Source organism: Coptis chinensis, chromosome 4 (assembly GCF_015680905.1).
Source record: "Coptis chinensis isolate HL-2020 chromosome 4, ASM1568090v1, whole genome shotgun sequence".
NCBI classification, from domain to species: domain Eukaryota; kingdom Viridiplantae; phylum Streptophyta; class Magnoliopsida; order Ranunculales; family Ranunculaceae; genus Coptis; species Coptis chinensis.
In genome coordinates this window covers 29,803,128-29,808,209 of record NC_141459.1, presented here as the reverse complement: position 1 = coordinate 29,808,209, position 5,082 = coordinate 29,803,128, and the positions used below count along the sequence as shown (strand labels likewise).

General features: G+C 37.4%; 1 pseudogene across 1 annotated transcript; it reads right to left on the bottom strand.

The window, feature by feature from the left end:
• Positions 1-375: 375 nt before the first annotated feature.
• On the bottom strand, positions 376-4,797 carry LOC147503111 (uncharacterized protein At4g15970-like; annotated as a pseudogene). Its single transcript, XR_015221910.1, has 3 exons — positions 4,527-4,797; positions 2,304-2,673; positions 376-2,066 (listed from the first exon to the last, which is right to left on the bottom strand). The product of XR_015221910.1 is annotated as an uncharacterized protein At4g15970-like (transcript).
• Positions 4,798-5,082: the final 285 nt, after the last annotated feature.

The window sequence follows — 5,082 nt, the reverse complement described above, 5'->3', positions numbered from 1 at the left end:
GAGCAAATTGTATAATGGGAAAAACAGGCATATCCGTCTGAGACTACAGTCTATAAAGCAGCTGCTGGAATCTGGAGTTGTGGCTCTAGATTATGTGAGGTCAGAGTTAAATTTGGCCGATCCTCTAACAAAACCGCTTAACAGGAGACAAGTGGTTGAAACATCGAGGGGGATGGGACTTCTGCCTTAGATAGAGGGCGACACTGACGGCAACCCCACCTATGTGATTGGAGATCCCATGAAGTAGGTTCAAATGGAAAAACAAGTCACCTCGTCACTCTGGTATGCTATTGTCTTTCTTTGAGACGTCCCACCCTATGACTAGATAGCATTTTTATCTACTTTGTATAATTTGAATTGTAATGAGAAAAGATGAGTTATTTTACTCTTATTGGAATCCATAGTCCATTATTTTTTGAGATAGTGTATTTTAACTGCAATGTACACTTGATGGATATCCACCTACGTGAATGTAGAACTGGGTCGGTTCTTATGAGTATTCAGGCAAGTACTCTAGAGCATTCATGGAACACAGGCAGCGCAAGGGCCAAAAAGCGCAACACCGCAGAACAGGCATATAATGAAAGAACAATGTGGGTGCATGTGCTCTATTTTACTACAAGGGAATGTTGGTTCAAAGATTTTTTAATCCACCACTTTCATGTATTATAAAACATGTTATCTTATGACTAGTTCAAGCCCGAAAATCACCAGTATCTTATGCATTGTTTTTTTGATTCTCTCTGGCATTTCGTTAACCCTTTTCTTTTATAATATCCTATTCCAAAATAGTGAGGGACTATTAGTATTTTGAAATAGTGGGGGATTGTTGGAATCTCCAAGAGTATTTCAAAATACTTGTGTGTGTGTGCAAAGTGGAGGAGATGAACTATGTGTGTTCTCTCCACTTTAGTGCATTGTGTTTAGTCCCACATTGGTGAACCACCACTAGCAAGTGAGGTATATGAAGAATTCCTCTACCATAAGGGTGTGCCCTTAGGGTATAAAGGCTTTTGTGTTAGGAGGGAGGACTCACCCAAAGCCACACACGCGCGCGCCCGCACCGAGTCGAGTCGGGTAGTGGCTTATTGTCTAGTGGGTAGTGGCTTACCAATTGCCTAAACGCTTTTGCAGCAAGTTTCGGTTGGAGTTTCCTTAGCTGTTTGTGAAACCGACTATGAGGAGTCCTTCTCCCATCTGGTCTTCTTCTCTTCTTCCTGTCAGCCGCCAGAGAGAGTTATATTGCTGTTCTAGTGCAAATTAGGCTGCTGTTAACCATTGAATCCTGTGAAGAAGACGCCACTGTTGCCTTTTTGCACCATTAGAAGTGGCGAAATCTTTCTTTAAAAACAGCCTAATCCGCGCCTTGGTTATTACCTTTTATTCTGTCCTTGTCTCTTTTATTGTTTTCTTTATCCGCTTACAACAATTTGTTGTGCGTGGTGCTACATCAACTTTGATATCAAGCATACGGATAAGTTTCTCATAATCAAATCTAATTGCTATGACCGGAGGTGTGTCGATCTAATTGTTTCCGCTTTTAGAAGTTAAAAGTTATCATTGTGGCCCTGCATTTATTGGGAGCACTCCATGGATAAGCCGTAGAAGACCCTTTTGCTTCCTTCTCCTGTGGTGAAAGTGCTGTGAAGTTCTTCCAGTCATTTAGAATACTTTTGAGATCAGGAACTTTCTTTTCAATACCTACACAGCAGTTAGCATGCATGGTGCAAACCTTGTTCATATCCCTACTTGACTGAAAACCCACCAAAGTATTTTGTGTCTAGATACCTAATCCGCAGTCCCGTCGCAGCAACAATTGGTTCACGTTTAATAATCTCGAAGACCTGTTGATCATGTTGTTTGTCGTGGGGGAGTCTTGCCATGCATGCACCAGTATTTGTAGAATTCTATGGTTTCCCTTACTGATTTTACATAGTTAAACCCTCCGTTCGCCATGTTCCTCTTGTCACTTGAATTGCCTTGGTAGATATCACATGCAATATATAAATTTCATCCATACTGTCAAAGTGGGGAAATGGGTCCCTAAGCCACATTATATCTGCATCCTGCAATGGCCAGGCAACTGTTATACTTCAAATGAAGATAGATCTGAATTAAGGTGTACCACTGACGTAGTGACGTGTATCCTCTTATTTGGGTCAGTATTATGAGTGACAAAAAAACCGAATTTGATTCGTGCTGGTCTAGTCTATGGCTAGCTCGATTATGAAGAAATGCGAGTTTGTTCGTGTTTGTACGTTCCACTGAAACGTAAGACTGAATTGAAAAAAACAAATCCATACTGTGAAAACAAAGTTGTAGCCCAGTTCAAGAACTACTCGCAAAAAGTCGATCCTCCTCCACATGGGCTTCAGATAGTCCTCAGACATGAACCGCTTAATTATCTTTGGAAAAATCAACACCAGGAGTTGTGAGATAGAAACAGTGTGGACTTCAGGACTTGCATCTAAAAAACGTGGTTGGGTCCATGGCTACAATAACTAGGTGGTTCAGGAGTCTGGATGTCCCTTCACCTATGCGAAAACTCTCAAGAAAGAGGTCAAGCATGGACCCTGGTTCTGCCCATTCTTTATTCAGGGTGGTTAGAATGATTGTTCTATCATCCATGGGTGCATTCTTTAACAGCCTCCCTAGCTCCTCTCGTTCAAGTCGCTGCAAATGCAACACATTATTTTTGTTCTGTACACAAACATATTTGATTCGCACAGGAATGAAAATGATTGAGGCCATGAATATTAAAGTCACAGATTTACAAACTAAATGAACATCATTGATTCATTGGCTTGATCACGTTAATTAATTAATTCTCCTCTGTTTTCCTGCTTTGTGCACTTATACCTGAAGCACAGTAAAGGCGGGTTATACACTTATACCTCCATGATGGTAGTCTTATAGCCTATGACCTATCCACAGGTAGAATATTTTTGGCCCCAGTCCCACAAGCTGCAAATGGTATTCTGAGATTATACTGAGAGCTGAAAAATCTCGTCTAGCTTATAGTTCTTATAGATTTTAAGAAGGGGATAAGCTCATAGACAACAACTTTTGGGCTTTCCACAATATGCTTAAGACATGAGTTAGTATTGTAGTATGGATGGATGAATACACCAATACTACAATGGGGTTGCGGATACACCTCAAACTTGAGCACCTTTTCATGTATATACCTTTATGGAATTTTGCAGTATTACGCCATTGCTATAACAAATGAAGTCACATTGTACCAAGCAAATGAATCCAGGTAGTCCCACACTCCCAATCATAATTATTCATAAAAAAAAGAAAAAGAAAAAAGAAACTAGACCCAATCCGATTAACGGTCTATTGCAGCCAGCAAAACAAATGATGGTTCCAAAATATCCAAATTGGTTCGGACAATCTGTTGATCAAGCCTAAAACCCCAGAAGAATTACAATTGAAAGACAGTAACAGCATAATGATTTTGGTTACGACTTAGGACTTACATAAAAGATACAATATATTTAGGAGTGATTTCGGATCGGATAAAGGATTTTCGGAAAAATTTCCAATTTTTTTCGGATGACAATATCCTTTCTAAATCCGATCTGATTATTTTTCGAATGACAATTTTTTTTCCGAATTCGGAAAGTTCGGAAAATCGGAATTTTTTTAGAAATTTCAGAATCCGCAAAATATGGAAATAAATCATAAATTTGAATTATATAATCGGATTCTCTTTTAGAATAACCATTTTTTATCTAGTTAATACATTCATTTAGCAATCATTTTGAAATATATTAATTCAGTAAACAACTTAGACCTTTTAACACGTTCATTTAACAAATTTTTTCATCATGTTAATGCATTAATTCAGTAAATAGGAATATGGGATAAATTGAGACATATTCTACAATATTGATTTCTTGAAGTTGTGAGAGAGACAATGTTCTACTTCTCTAAGGTTTTTATTTGGTTTGTAAACTATATGTAGTTTTAATTTAGTAACTACATGTATATGTTAAAAATTCAGATATTAATCGGAAATCGGATCGGATTTTGAAAACACATCCAATTCCAATCCAATTATTTTTCAAAAAAATCGGATATCGAAATTTCATATATCAGAACACAAATATCATTACCAAATTCAGAAAAATATCATATCGGAATTCCGAAAAATTAGGTTTTCGGAAGAAAGAGACACCCTACAATATATAGATGACTACAAACACTTGGATTTGAACTCCACTCCAGTAGGCACTATTCCCCTATTGGTTGCAAAATTCCCATGTTGAATGACAGAATTGTTTTAGGCATCTAAGTGGAATTTGACGAAAATATATCTCCCTGGTGAAACCCAATAATCTGTGGCCCATGGAAGCTATTTGCTGGTGGGCCTTACAAGTAGAAAATTTTCAATAGCTAAGAAATAACATAAGAAAATTATCCAAGCTATCATGAATTACAGTATATGCATATGGTATGTAGGCATCACAAAATAAATCAAAAAACATAATCAACTGAAAGGAAAAGGTCTTACTTACATCTTGTGTTTTCACAATGTTGTCAACTGGATTTGAGGAAAAGTAGAAGAGCAAACAAGCAAGCCACACAAGCACTGTAAAGACACTAACAGTTTTTGAGATCTTGAAATTCTTCATAACTTCCATACCAGTCTCTCTTCTCTCCTACCAATTCTAAGAAGAAGAACAAAGAAGAAGAAAAAGAGAAGGAGACAGAACCTAGCTAGAATAACTAGACCAATTGTCTTTTCTAGTTTCTACATTGACTGAAAGAATAGTCTGATGAACTATCATTTTGAAATACCTTTTGCATTGACAAATATAGACCGAGCGTCGTTAAGTGTTGTACATTTGTACGTTTGTAACTAGCTTAATTACCAAAAAAAAAAACAACTCGGTTTGAACCTGTCCTACGTAAGGATGCTGATATATTAAATTTACACCGCTATGGCAGAGCTATGAGATATGAATAGATATGAATATTATATTGGTCGCACATTTATTTCTTGCAAAGTGAAAACCTCATTCTTCATAAAAAAAAGTATGGGTTTTTTAGACCTTGGTCCTAACAATAGTT